Source organism: Girardinichthys multiradiatus, chromosome 2 (genome assembly GCF_021462225.1).
Source record: "Girardinichthys multiradiatus isolate DD_20200921_A chromosome 2, DD_fGirMul_XY1, whole genome shotgun sequence".
Lineage (NCBI taxonomy): Eukaryota > Metazoa > Chordata > Actinopteri > Cyprinodontiformes > Goodeidae > Girardinichthys > Girardinichthys multiradiatus.
The window spans coordinates 50,928,822-50,944,887 of record NC_061795.1 but is presented as its reverse complement, the minus strand read 5'-3'; the positions used below and the strand labels follow the sequence as shown (position 1 = coordinate 50,944,887).

The 16,066-nt window shown below is 39.8% G+C and overlaps 1 protein-coding gene across 1 annotated transcript in view; it reads right to left on the bottom strand.

The window, feature by feature from the left end:
• ccnd2a (cyclin D2, a) overlaps positions 1–10,800 on the bottom strand; it is a 99,904-nt gene extending 89,104 nt beyond the window's left edge. Inside the window, exon 1 of the mRNA XM_047381902.1 lies at positions 10,767–10,800. The gene's annotated coding sequence lies outside the window, so the exon portion shown is untranslated. The remainder of the gene's footprint in view (positions 1–10,766) is intronic.
• Positions 10,801–16,066: the final 5,266 nt, after the last annotated feature.

Below are 16,066 nucleotides of genomic sequence, written 5' to 3'. Positions count from 1 at the left end.
GCTGCAGTTGTCTGATTTTTTGTTTTAAAAAAGCTAAAAAAGAAATTAATAAATGTCATTCCACCTCGCAGGTCTGCTCTCCTACATGTTGGTCTGTCACATGTATGTCCCAGTATGACAAATGGCAACGGTAGTTTTCCAAGGCAATGTTCTAACTAATCCACTGAATATTAATTAAATGAAAAACTGACAAAAATCATACAATTTGTAACTAAATGTTAAAATGCCACATCTTGAGGAAAATTGATGCATAAATCAAGACATGAAATGCTATGAATATCTGACAATCTGCTTTTAAGCTGGAAACAATTTGGAAGCCTTGGGTGAATAAAATAATTACATAACACAGCCTTGATTAAGCCACTTAAAGAACTGACTGGGGAGCGAAATGGACTGATACGTCTAACTAGTCTCAGTTCTGCACACAAAATGTGGCCAATTTTTGTTTCACTCCATTGATTGTGGACTTATTATCACTTGTCTGGTAGTTCAGCAGTCATGAGAATGTTAGCGTGGTTAGCAATGACCATTCAAGCTGATGATAAAACACAGCAAGAAGCAAATCCTGTTTTTTGTCACTGCTTTACCCTCCCTTCACCTCCCAAAGCTCGGATGGAAAAAGTAAAGTCAAAGAAGTTTGTGTCCATCTTATCTGCAGGAAATAGCATTAGCCAAAATTGTACTCTTGGGCTGCAGCTTAAAAGGGATGCAGTGGCTGCAGCCTTCATTAGCCCTGTCCCCCGACGTGCGACCGGCCTCTGATCCAGAGCCAGGGTTGGGCAGGAAGGCAGAAGGTGGCCAGAAGAGGGCTGGCAGCCCTGGGTGGGCTCCCCTGCTAATGGGCTGGCAACCATCAACCTGGTATGTTGGTATGCAGGCCACCACAGGCCTGACTTCAGGGAGGTTTAAACTGGCAGAGACAACACAAGAAGCACCTTGCTTCATATTCCACCATGTCACCGTCAATCCAGCTCTCACCTTCAACAACGTGAACCTAACTGCACGGCCCACTGCACAGTTTTTTCTCCTCATGCTGGGCTGATCTCTGAGCTTTTTGTGTCCATGTTCCCTCCTCTTCATAAGGAGCAGTTTCTCCAACAATGCTCCGCACTGCTACTGATGAGAACCAAGACTTTTCACAGCAGTTTCCACAGCGACAGATATTTTTCCCTTGCGCTCCTTTCAGGAGACTTATTTGGGGCTATCAGATCACATGAAAGAAATAACTCTGAGAATTAAAAATGAAAACAATCTGTTCAATACAAATTCACACACTTTGCAATGAGCTTTGAATGCATGTTTAACCGAGTTCTTCAAGAACAAAAGTCTCAGACTGAGGAAAGGTTTTCTTTCTGAAGAGTTGAATGATGTTCTTCAGCATTTCCAGCCTGGTTTGGGACCAGTCTAAGGCTAAACTAGAAGGGGTGTCTGTCTACGAAGCAGAGATGCAACAACCCGTCCAGGATGTTATTGTCAATGAGACGAATATCCTGTTTGCTCTGAGTAGTTTTCTGCACAGGTTTCCAATAGTGATACAGTTTCTGGGCTCTTTGCAGCATCTCACCTTAAACAGAGACTGTGGAAAGAACAGTGATGGCATAACCAAATGCGGGGGTGTTTTCTTTATGAAGAACATAATGCCTGTGAAAAGTCTTCACCCCCGTTGGAGTTTTCATCCTGTTATTGCTTTTGTAACTGAAATCACGGTCAATATCATTTCATACTTTTAAACATTGATGTAAAAATTAAAACTGGTTTAATGAAAACTAGTGTCAATTAATACTAAATGTTTAAAGCAAATGAGTGCATAAATATTCCCCCCTGCACAAGAAGTGACCTAATTTAAATGGCCCAGCTTTTGGTTACCAGCAGCTTCCCAGTTAGTGAGAAATGGAGCTCATGTGTGTGACTGTAGCATAAAACCAGCTCCAGTCTCTGGTTCATCAGGATTCCTGCTACAACCACTAACTAAAATCAAAAGATCCCCTTCATTTTATGATGCTATGGTGAAACGATATGGACCAAAAAGCAAAGAAGGGTTAAATTGTCCTGCAGAGGTTTGTTTAGCCTTACAGTTTTCCATAAAATAGAGGTCATTCATTTCACTTTGTGGTACAACTTTTTTTTACTTTCCTTGATCATTTCAATGATAATTTACTTCACTGAAATGTACTTTTTAAATGTTTTTTGTCATCATGTAAAGCACTTTGGATTGTGTTGTTGCTGAAACGTGCTCTGCAAATAAACTTGCCTTGCCTAAAACAACTCAGACTCACAAAAGTTGAGTGAAAGGTATCAGTCAGAACCTGTGATGAGGTTTAGTTAAATCCATCAAGTATGACATTTACCAAAATCTGCCTAGAGCTGCTCGCACATACAAACCGAGCAAGAAGAAGAAGCACGGTGAAGGAGGCCCCAGAGAGCCCCACAACCACCCTGATGGGAGAGACTGTATGTTCAATACCCGTTCCCCCGGTGGTTCTCCGGTCACCCATCAAAGCTGTGTGGTAAATTAGATCTCGCCTGGTATGATGAGACACACTACATTTGGACAAGACTAGACAATGCAACTTATCAGAAATACACCCTCTCCTCCATGAACCATGGTGGTGGAAGCATGCAAGAACGAGACCCTAAGCCTACAGCAGAGGCTACGTAGAAGCAGTTCAACAAGGGGATGTTCTGGAGTGGCAAAATCAAAGCTCATATCTCAATACTTTTAGGGCTTTGTGGTTAGACCTGAAAAGAGCTGTTCATCCCTGATCCAGCCAGACAGAACCTGAGCTGCTTTATTCAGAAAGATGGAGAAAAAAATGCAGCATCTAGGTGTGCTTGCTTGATTGAAATATATCTACACAGACTTGGTGGTCTGCATCTACTAAATACTGACCTGGAGGATGTCAATATTTATCCATCCAATAACTTTGCTTAACATACTTTGCATGTTCTCCCTGTGCATGTGGGGGTTCTTTCTGGATATTCCAGCTTTTTCCCAAAGACCAAAAACATGCATGTTTGGTTATTTGGTAACGCTAAATTTAAAGTGACATATTTTATAAAAATCATTTGTCACTTTGAAGTGTTTTTTATCTTCTTCAAATGTTTGTCCAAAAAGCCAAATCATAGAGGTTCTTGTTTCAATTTTAAAGCATTTCAAGGGTGAAACATGCATGTTGGATGAATGCTTTTTATCACTATTGAATGTATGCAAACATTTGACAACAGGAAATGTTTACTGTCAGAAAAAACTGGGGTGTTTCAACAACAATGACTTTGCAAGCTGCAGTACAAGAACCTTCCAGCTTATCAGAGGACCACTATTAATAGCACCAAGACCTCATCCTCATGATGCCTCAGGGGGAAACATGGAGGAAGTCATCCATTCTTCCCACCATGATCCTTGGGAAGGACAGACCTTGCTTGTTTCCCTTTTGGATGATGAAGGATATTATAAAACATTGAAAGAGCTCACACAGGAGATATTTCTGAGGCACTGATGAGTACTATCATCTGGGTACCACTTTATCCATCACTATATTTAACCTATTAATCTATCTAAAAAATACATGACTTCAAATATCAAAATGATTAATCAATAATTAAACTTTAGAGTTTAGAAGACAAGAACTTCCAGTGGCAGAGTAAATTTTTCATGAATAGAAACAAAACAGAAATGTACTTTGAATAACCCAAAGATTAACGTTCAGAGTATTTTAGAATAGTATCATTCAGCACCAGTCATGTCTGCCTTATAAGCAGAGGAAGTCAAAAGTCCTGTCGGTCATAATCAGAATCAGCATCATCTTTATTGTCAAGTTTATGCACACAAACAGGGAATTTGACTCCAGTACACTTTGCTATCAGTAAAGACTTTTTCCAATATAAATGTAAATAAAAAATTAGAAAATATATTTTTAAATGTACATACATGCAGAATTTACTTAACAATAGAATATAATGTGAGATCAGTCCAAGTCTGCCTGGTGTTGTTTTGGAGTCCTGACTGTCAAGAGTTTATCAGAGAAACATCCTGGGGGAAGAAACTGTCTCTGTGGAGGCTGGTTTTAGTGAACAGTGCTCTGTAGCCCCACCTGAAGGTAAAAGCCTAAACAGTTAGTGTGCAGGATGTGTGGGGTCTGCAGAGATGTTAGCAGCCTTTTTCCTGACCCTTGACCTGTATAAGTCCTGGATGGAGGAAAGGTCAGCCCTGATTATTCTCTCTGCAGACCTGATTGTTGGTTGCAGTCTGGACCTGCAGTCTGAAAGTTTGCATTTAGAAAACAGAATGATTTGCTCTTCTAACTGATGCTTTGTTTAGCAGTGATCAACATGAACCAGAACTGATTTGTTCTTGTCCCAGCTGGGAACTTTTGCTCATTGAGTGAACGCATGATGATGATTATTTACAGGTCCTTCTCAGAATATTAGCATATTGTGATAAAGTTCATTATTTTCCATAATGTCATGATGAAAATTTAACATTCATCTATTTTAGATTCATTGCACACTAACTGAAATATTTCAGGTCTTTTATTATCTTAATACGGATGATTTTGGCATACAGCTCATGAAAACCCAAAATTCCTATCTCACAAAATTAGCATATTTCATCCGACCAATAAAAGAAAAGTGTTTTTAATACAAAAAACGTCAACCTTCAAATAATCATGTACAGTTATGCACTCAATACTTGGTCGGGAATCCTTTGGCAGAAATGACTGCTTCAATGTGGCGTGGCATGGAGGCAATCAGCCTGTGGCACTGCAGAGGTCTTATGGAGGCCCAGGATGCTTCGATAGCGGCCTTTAGCTCATCCAGAGTGTTGGGTCTTGAGTCTCTCAACGTTCTCTTCACAATATCCCACAGATTCTCTATGGGGTTCAGGTCAGGAGAGTTGGCAGGCCAATTGAGCACAGTGATACCATGGTCAGTAAACCATTTACCAGTGGTTTTGGCACTGTGAGCAGGTGCCAGGTCGTGCTGAAAAATGAAATCTTCATCTCCATAAAGCTTTTCAGCAGATGGAAGCATGAAGTGCTCCAAAATCTCCTGATAGCTAGCTGCATTGACCCTGCCCTTGATAAAACACAGTGGACCAACACCAGCAGCTGACACGGTACCCCAGACCATCACTGACTGTGGGTACTTGACACTGGACTTCTGGCATTTTGGCATTTCCTTCTCCCCAGTCTTCCTCCAGACTCTGGCACCTTGATTTCCGAATGACATGCAGAATTTGCTTTCATCCGATAAAAGTACTTTGGACCACTGAGCAACAGTCCAGTGCTGCTTCTCTGTAGCCCAGGTCAGGCTCTTCTGCCGCTGTTTCTGGTTCAAAAGTGGCTTGACCTGGGGAATGCGGCACCTGTAGCCCATTTCCTGCACACGCCTGTGCACGGTGGCTCTGGATGTTTCTACTCCAGACTCAGTCCACTGCTTCTGCAGGTCCCCCAAGGTCTGGAATCGGCCCTTCTCCACAATCTTCCTCAGGGTCCGGTCACCTCTTCTCGTTGTGCAGCGTTTTCTGCCACACTTTTTCCTTCCCACAGACTTCCCACTGAGGTGCCTTGATACAGCACTCTGGGAACAGCCTATTTGTTCAGAAATTTCTTTCTGTGTCTTACCCTCTTGCTTGAGGGTGTCAATAGTGGCCTTCTGGACAGCAGTCAGGTCGGCAGTCTTACCCATGATTGGGGTTTTGAGTGATGAACCAGGCTGGGAGTTTTAAAGGCCTCAGGAATCTTTTGCAGGTGTTTAGAGTTAACTCGTTGATTCAGATGATTAGGTTCATAGCTCGTTTAGAGACCCTTTTAATGATATGCTAATTTTGTGAGATATGAATTTTGGGTTTTCATGAGCTGTATGCCAAAATCATCCGTATTAAGACAATAAAAGACCTGAAATATTTCAGTTAGTGTGCAATGAATCTAAAATATATGAATGTTAAATTTTCATCATGACATTATGGAAAATAATGAACTTTATCACAATATGCTAATATTTTGAGAAGGACCTGTATATATATATAAAACAATCTCAAGCATGGTTCCACTTGCTTAATTAGCATGAGGCATCGCTGCAATGTCAATGGGTAGACACAATCAGCTGGGCTTCAGAATCTGTTGATATATTTCTACATAAATTGATTTAACTGAAAATGTTTGCTTGTAAAGAGCCTTTAGGTGACATTTGTTGTTAATTGGTGCTTTCTAATTTAAATAACTGGAATGAATTAAACAGAACTGAAACTGAAAAAAACCCATCAATTTTCTAATTTGCAACTTTGCATATTTACCGAAAACACTGAATGTTTTTATATATTTAGATCACTTTGAATCCCAAGGAGAGGAAAACAAGAAAATACTTATAAAAAGGAGTGTTTTTATGCAGTGACAATGAAGTATGTGCACCTACTGTAACATGAATATGTCCTTAACTTAATATCACAACACCATCTGTTTAACAAAACAACAAGTTTAAGTCTGAGATTTTTTACACTTTAAACATAGATCAAATAAAAGAGATCAACCTTCCGCTTGACTGGGTGGGGGAGTAAAAACATCTGTGATCGCCCATTTAGTGATCATTTTAAAATTGATTCCAGTAAAACCAATGATCATCAGAAGAAAAAAACCCAGAAAAACAACATCAACGAACAAACAAAATACTGTCAGGAGAAACAAATCCATTAGCGGCAGAACAACAAAGGAAAAAGAGGAGCTCACCTACAATCACACCTACAATCATTTTCAACAGTGGAAACACTTTGCTAAAATGTTGCCATCAAAAACTAACAATGGACAACACAAAAACTGTTTTATAGACAAATCCAAGATGGAGATGTGTTGAAGGACCAAGAAGGTTAAATTAGGAGACACACAGGTGAGAGAATGATGCTGGGCTGCATTTGCATTTGTCCAGTAGAAGTTATTGCCCGGGAGCTTCACAAACCCGTCTCAAAGCTTTGTGACACCAACTTGAAGGCTGGCAAACACCAAGGAGGGCTGAGCATAATGGACCTTTCTCTAAGAGACAGTTGACCTCAACCCCAGTGAACATTTATGGGCTCCTAAACATGGAGCAAGTTATGCATTCCTGACATCATAAGAATGTGTTTGGGTTGAGATGGGCTATGCATGAATATGAAAATCTATGCGGCTTGAGTGTTGCTGGCCTGAACATTGCAAATACTCACTTATCAACGCATCTCCAACATCTGTCTGCACACAGCACCTTCAACAGCAACAAGAAAAATCAGCCAAAAACATTGGCCAACTGAAAAAAATAAGAATTTCACAAACAAGATCATAAATCTTGGTTTAATTCGCTGCACTGATGTTCTAATTGATGTCCAAAATGTATTTTATTTCTCATATACTGGCAGGGAGAATACATATATGTAAAAGAGTTTGTAAGGTTTTGTCTCAGCAGCAGACATGATGAGTTAGAGAACAAACTACATGGTGGATATAACACTGAGACAGGAAGTATCAGCGTCCAGGAGTGTCGGTTTTTAACAGTCTTCTTCTACTCATGTTAAAACAATAACTTGAGTACTTCAGGTTATTGTCATGTATGTAAATAGAGGTGTCATATTTGTCCATTCATGACTGTTTCATCCACAGTTTAAAGCTCAAAACTAAAATATAAAACACACAACTACCAAGGCAAATAAATTAATAGAGCAAACGTCTAACAAACAATACCTACACAATAATATAATATAATATAATATAATATAATATAATATAATATAATATCGGGCTGCACAGTGGTGCAGTTGGTAGCACTGTTGCCTTGCAGCAAGAAGGTCCTGGGTTCAATTCCCAACCGGGGGTATTTCTGCATGGAGTTTGCATGTTCTCTCCGTGCATGCGTGGGTTCTCACCGGGTACTCCGACTTCCTCCCACAGTCCAAAGACATGCCTGTTAGGTTGGTCAATCTAAATTGCCCTTAGGTGTATGAATGAGTGTGTGCTTGGTTGTTTGTGTGTTGCCCTGCGATGGACTGGCGACCTGTCCAGGGTGAACCCTGCCTCTCGCCCATAGACTGCTGGAGATAGACACCAGCTCCCCCGCGACCCACTATGGAAGAAGCGGTAGAAAATACTGACTGATTATATTATATTATATTATATTATAGATTAATTACAGCACAGCCAGCAGAATCACTCCAATTACTCCAACAGAGCCACAACAACTCATCCAATAGGTCACAGTAGAACCCAGAACAACATCTAAAGTTCTGCAGGCCTCACTACCTCAGTTAAGGTCAGAGGTCATGAATCAACGGTAAAAAGACTGGGCAGAAATTACCTCTATGGGAGAGTTTCAAGGCCAGAACCACTGCTGACCCAGGAGAACACAAAGGCCTGTCTCACATTTACCAGGAAACATCTTAATGGTTCCCAAGACTTTTGGAAAAAATATTCTGTGGGCTGACGAGACAAAAGTGGACTTTTCTGGAAGGTGTGTGACCTGTTACATTTGGAGTAAAACTAGCAGCAATTCAACCAAAAAAATCCAGTAAATGTGAAAAAAAGTTTTTTATTCTAGTTTAGAGAAAACCAAACTATGTGTTTGACACAACTCACACGTCTGCTGATTTTTTTCTGGCTAAAATCTATATTTTGTCAAAATACCACAAAAATGCATGAGTGGGATTTTTGTATTAACTATTTTTAGACCTTGTTTCTATATTGTGGAAAAGAAAGATGGGTAAACACAAACAAAAAACAGCCTCTAACCAATGAGATGATCTCAAATCACAAAGTATCTTTGTTCCAACTGTAACATCTTCCAGCAATTGCTCCACTTCCCTTAAATACCAAAATCACAATCTGGCTGGGCTGTGTCATATGCCGACCCAGGTTTTAATATTCAGTCAGCGCTAAAACATCATCAAGGCTCCCGCAGAGTCGACTGCACTGTTAGTGGCGCAGATTCGGCGCACAGTTGCGGAAGTTTGAGATTTCATAGATGGGCGTACTGCTTGGTTTCCTTAGATTGAAAACGTTTAAACAATTTGAATAATAAACTGAATCTGACTGCACTGTTTGATAGTTAGGATTTATTGGAATATATGAACCTGACTTGAAATCTGTATGATTAGACTGAGTTGACTTTGTAAAGTGCCTTAAGACATGTTATTGTGAAGTGGCGCAATAGAAATAAAACTGAATTGAATTGATTTCCTGTATTTCGGGTGACAGATCCCTACATTTCCCAGATATTCTGTCATGATGTCATCGGACGAGAAAGAGGAGCTAATTTGCCTTTTAGGTTTGGAAAAACAAAAAGAAAAGAAGCCATTAAACCAGACTAGGGATGAAGAAAGGGAATACACCTGTCAGTGCGGGGCAGGGTGGCATTTCGTCGACTGGTTGCTCAGAGCGGTGTGTCACATTTAAAACAGTTCCACGTGGAAACATTTTTCTGTCGAGCAGTTTATTGTGCGACACCGCGTCCGCCTCGAGTCACTGCGGACGTTCGCTGAGTCAAGTACGCCGGACTATGTGGGAGGCTTTATGTCATCTGTGCAACAACCAATCAGATGACTTCCAGCTGTAACGAATTATTGTAACAGGTACACTAAATGCTGATCATTGTCAGAGCAGCTTCTTCATCCAGGATCACAATTAGTGCACCATTAGCCTTCTGTCTGGTGACCATGATTGGTTGATGCTCAGCATGAAAAAAGAGAAGTGGTGACAACGTGCTTCTCAAATAAAGTTTCAGTGGGAAAAGCTGAAACTTTACAGGTTTTTATCACATCTCTTGGTCTGTTTGGGGACATAATATAGCTTCTTTTAGCTTTGTTTGGGACACCATTAACACAATCAATCCTTTATATATTTTATGTTTTTTTTCATTTACAGAAACAAACACAGCAAATACATAATATTTCCCTTTCCTAACACTGTTAAACAGAAACAGAATAAAAATATAATCTAATTTTGGTTTCACAGGAAAAAAATCCAATACCTTTTTAGAAAACACAAATGAATGTGAGCTAAATGGTGGAGAAAAATCACCTACAGCGTTTACAGGAATCTAACCTTCAGAGGTTTCGATGGCAGAGGAAGACACAAAAGTAGTATCATATCATTTTGATACTGAAAATGACACAAATAAGGTCAATAATAGATTCTGTGCTGACCTTTACCTGACTGAAACTATTTCTGTTTCAAGGAATTAGACACCTGCAGAAGACAGATGCATCTCAAAGGAGTCCAGCATGATGTGGTTTAACCTGAGCAGCACATCACTCAGTTAACAACTCAACCATGTGACTGATCAGCCAAACTGCACACACTTTAATCTGCTGCAAATCAAAAAACAACTTTCAGTTCAGAAATAAGAGATGCAGATGAGCAAACGTTTCCTCTACTCCCTCTTAATGCACATTTTACTCAGACAATGAGACAGAAGCAGCTGAGAGCAAAGAAGAGACCATTTTAGACTGTTGAAGTCCAACAAGTCAGCGAGACTTGTTTCAATCAAAACAAAACTAGCAGCACCACAATCTCTTCTGAACAAAGATGTGGCATCAACACCCTCCAAGCTTCTACTGTGAGGGAAACAGTCACATATTCTTTCATCTTCTCTGTATCACCCATACGTGCAGAGTTGTGCAACATTCAGCACATGCATTTTAAAGATGCAGCACATCTAATCAAGCAATAGCCTGCTGCATAAATAGAACCTTTAGACACATTTCTGATTGGATCAGCAGCTCACCAATAAAACAAGATGTTTCATCTTACCTGAAATTGACTCCTGGCACAAATTTCTCTGCGTGTCCCATTCATAAGATCCCATTCCTAGAAGACAGAACAAAGGGGACAATGCTCAGGATGAAACTGTGATAAAATCTATAAAAGAGTGTTCTTTAAGCATCGTTCTGCAAGACCTGGTTGGATCCAAAGTCTCAGTACTGAAGGACAAACAGAAAACATTTCAATCTGATTATGTCTTGATCAGTGCCTGATTTTCAGTCAAACTGTGAAGCTAGATCTACACAATAGATAAAATGAGCAACTATGTGCAAAAAGCCTTGAAATCAATTAATCTTTTAATCTAACAGCAAAAGATGCCAAAACTCTCATTTCACTCAATCTAATCACAGGGGGATTAATACAAAACAAACTTATCAATAAAAACTCAATGGGCTATGTGCAGGTAGGAACGTGATGTAATTTCCGCTAAAAAATCAGGATGGTTGTTAACATCCAGTAGTCGCTGAAAGCGCCTGCTGTGCTAGCTAGTCACCTCACCGCTCTTGTAAATCTTTTTGTTATTTATATGTGAGTCTCTTCTACTCATCACCTGTCCATTTACATGTCCTAAACATGACATGCTAACGGGCAAAATTGTCGTTTCAACAACGTACGGAGAGCAGGTCCAACCACCACTGCTGTGTGCCATTCTGCACTGCATCAACAAGACCAATTCTTACCTGAGCTTCCACACCTTTCCAAAGGACTCCATATTGCAGAAGCAATGGGCTGTTAAGATCAGGAGAGATCATTTTATCGTCACCAATACTTCCCGAGTGTGCTCTCGACATTTTGTTACTGCTGATCTGATCGAGCCTCTCACTCCTGCTGGATGTCGACGACTGCAACCTGGAGCTGTTCCTGTGCTTTTTCAATGGAATAACTATAATATTCCAACACCACGACTTGGAGTATGGGAAAGAACAGAGCGTCCACCGATCTAACAGTGATGCAGACTGACCCTGATGAAGATGACCCAGGGTCCTGTCATGAACATGACTACTGCGCCTGCTGCCCTTCATCTCTCCCTCAACGAAAACGAGGAGATCTCAAATCTCCAAAAACAGATAGAGGACTTGACCGTCAGCAGCAAGTTCTGTTTGGAGAGGTTTTCTGCGTCTGATGAGGACATACGATTCTTTACCAGATAATTAAAATATCCACAGTGTGTGAGTTAGAACCATAGATCAGCAGAGCTATTACATTAAGAGCAGTAAAAATAACATTATCTGGGTGGACTATACTGACTATACTTCTTTAATGTCCTAGAGTTGACAATTAAGATCAAATGACTACATATTTATAAATCAGTGAGTATTGCTGGGAATTATGTCAAGCTTGTTTTGGTTATCAGAGATGATCTGAGTTATGACTGGTGATTACTGACTGTAATTTCAACCAAGCAAGTTAGAACAATTGGAGGCAGCTCATGTCATCTGTCTGACAGTGAAGTGATAGTAATCCATACATTAGATGAGAGGCACAGGACAATGTGAGGAGATAGTATAAGTATTGAATGGGCCTTCTCTGGGGTCTGAAATAAGATGTGAATGAATTAGCCTGATCAATATAACTTATATGTTTCACAGATTTGCAAGTCATGCCCACCTGATGGGTTTGTGGAAGCAAATAGAGCCATCCACCCTCAACATTATACGAGTTAGAAGGACACAGAGCGTCACAAAGACTGATCAAGTTCCTCACTCTGCCAGTGCAACGGTAAATGTTTTCCTGTGGTCCTTACAAAGCATTGTTTTTTCCCCTTAGTTTATGAATCATTTTATTTTTTTTATCATTTGATCACTTTATTATTCATTTTTATCAATCATTTTACGACCTTTAATACCCATTGTTTTCTTACTATGCCACTGCATTGCATTATTATGTTTTGTTCATGTAAAGCACATTGTCTTGTTACTGAAATGTGCCATATAAATAAACTTGCCTTGTCTCACATCAAAAAGATTTTTGATAATCATATATGGGTTGCCAAGTGTAAAATAAATGTCGCTAACACATTTGCATTATTTAGCTAACAATGACCTAAATAACAAGAAAATGTTAGTAGAATCGGTTTTACTATGATTTCACACTCAACATGAGCTAAATAATAATTTGTTGGTGACATTTTTTGAACATTTTATTTGACTGGTCATAATGCATTTCCTGCCAAAGGGTAACTTTTGTTTTTTCCAGGTTCTTCAACCAATTGATGAGTTCTTCCTGTTCATGAACTACTTGTCACTGGGACTGATGCAAAAGGATTTGGCCCACAGATTTAGAATACATCGGTCAACTGTGAGTCGCATTGTTAACACCTGGGCCAACTTCCTTTATACTGTATTGGGAGCTGTGAATATTTGGCTAGATGAAGACACTGTGAAAGCTCACCTCCCAGAAGTGTTTCAGGACTACGCTGACACTCAAGTCATTTTAGATGGCACAGAACTGCGATGTCAAACCCCAAACTCCCTTCTCCTCCAGAGCGAGGTGTTTTCCTCTTATAAATCACACTGCACATTCAAAGGGTTGATTGGGATAGCCCCTCATGGTGCAGTGACCTTTGTGTCTTCTCTTTATTAAGGTGCCACCAGTGATAAAGAGATCTTAAAGCATTCTGGTATTGTGGTCCTCCTTAAACCATCTATGGCCATCATGGTGGACAAGGGTTTCCTTGTGGAAGACTGTGTACCAGGCAAAGTCCATATACCCACGTTTCTGTCGAAGAGAGCTCAACTGTCTAGGCCAGAGATCAGAAAGACACAGTCTATTGCAAGACTGAGAGTCCATGTAGAGCGAGTGATTCACAGAGTCAAAGAACATAAAATATTCAGCACAGTGATTCCTTTTTCAATCACAGGCAGCATAAATCAACTTTTTGCTGTTGCCTGTCTTTTGGTGAATTATCAAAATGGTCCCTTGGTGAAAGCCTGGGCAAGCAATTGCTAATCTCAATCCAGGATTAGAAAGATGATAAAATAATGTGTATAGTTCTTATCTGTGTAGAGACTTGCATCTCTAACTTCAAAAAGATCCCTTTAGTTCATGCACTGCACTGTAAATATAGTTTGTGTTAAGATACAGTGGCATTTCATAACTTGTATGAAGTGGTTTTACTTTAATGTTAAAATTGAGATTACATAATACAACACTATGTATGTTTTGTACTTTTACTGAATATGTAAAAATGAAATGAATACAGTAGTAATATTATTGTCAGAATAAATGAGAAATGTTTTTTAATCGTTCATGAGTTCATATCTTTATTATAATTTTCTATTACTTGGGCATGGAGAGGTGTTTTGGCAGGTAAGTGTTAAAGAAAAACATGTCACACCTCTTATTCAACTCCTCTAATAGAGTGTTATCTCTGTATATCCGCTGCACAAAGATGAGGGGAAGAGATTCAGATTTCATTCCAGCATAGGCTGGTCCAGGATTGAGGATGGCCGGGTGTGGGAGCTCACCGCTGTAGGCCTTGTAAAGTGTAGATCTGAAATAACAGAACAGTTGATGACATTTATTTTTACACATTGTAGTCTGTTTACCAGCACAACTGACTGTGAAGCGCAGATCACATGTCATCTGAAGTACTAGGAGGTAAAATTAAAGATTTTGAAGAGAAGAGGGTAACAGCAATGATGGAATAACATCGGATGATCAAGAACATTTATTTTTACAGACAAATCTACAAATTTATCTACGAACTGTAGGCTCCCTATTAAATTTTATATTACATACTTTAGTCCACTGGCTGTAGTAGCCCCTAGTTTAGGCTTTAAGACAACCATGGCTTCCACAGGTCCAGGCTTCACCCACTATTTATTGAAAACATGGTGTTAGTAAAGTGACTGTAAAATGTAATACAAACGTTAGATAATGAAATGAGACAAACCATTGTACCTGGTTTATGCCACTTCTGTTCTGTCTGTGTGCATGAAAGTACAGGAGGGACAACAGACAGACCACATTGGGAATAATGAGCAGTCTGGAAAAGCAATGCAACTAAGTGGTTGCAGATTCCACAACCAGCCACACAAGAGCAGTTGCTGCTAATCAGCACAACTGGTGTTGAATCACGTAATGTCATCTGAAAAACAGAGACAAAATGTAATATCTTGAAAAGAAGATAGTCTCCAGCAATGGCAATAGGACCAACATCTGCCCTGTGCTCTTGTTAGTGGTGTATTTCACTTGTCTACTGTCTCATGTAGACAAGTCATTTGTGCTGTTTTGAATCACTTACACACAGACGTGGGACGTGGGAACTATGAACTAAATATCATTTAAATCTGACTTTCATTTTCACTCCAGATGAGATGTTTCCACATAGGAGTGACAGAATTACAGATTTTCATTGTTTCTTGTGCCACCAGCAATGGAACAGTGCAGGTTTTACTTCTACTGCTTCAGGAAGAGTTACCAGAATATGGTAATTAGTATAAGTGTAGAAGCAATAAGTTAATAAAGAAGTTAAGATGAAAGGAAAGAATACATTTAGAACATTCAGTGAAGTAAGAGCAAGGACAAAAAGGGTAGAACTCATATTGAACATGTTCAACAGAACCTCGAACGTAACACTGAACAGAACTTGGAACGTCTCATTTTAACCAGTCCTACTCTCAGCTGGTGTCTTCCTCATAGATCTGAAGCAGTGAGCCCTCACTGTTATCTCTTTAGCCATATTTTTGCCTGATACTTCCATCAGAAAAACAAACATGTTAAAAAAAATAGGCATTTCTACTACCAGGATGGTTTGGTTCGTGACAAAAATAAACAGTCACATCACTAGGCAGCTATCTCAGGCTAGCTAGCTAGCGACTTACCTTCAAAATGGCAGAGGTAGGATGAAACATAGAACTTGAAACCCTTTTCAAGTTTACTCTGTGGCGTTGTATTTGATACTCTCACTATGCGATGAACATCGTTAACGGTAAACTTCCGGCACTTCCGAATACCGACCGGAAACATCGTACCATCCTCACGCTAAATGAGGAAGTGATGCATGCACCGAGCGCATTAAGGGACAGGCATGGTAAGGTGTATTCGTCACTTCCTGTTCTCACTGTTGCACTCAGTGAATTGTTTGGTGTGTGAAGCTCTCTCGTTTGATCTGATTTCTCTCTACTGTGATATCTCTTACTTGTTCTAATACATAAGCACGTTAAAACACTTACTTTCTGCTGCTACTTTTAACGTTTGGAGACTCTCCGTGTTTTACACGGTTTTTCTAGTAGTGGTAAAGGGTCGCTAGCTTAGCTTTAGCTCCACCATGGCTACCCGTTCTG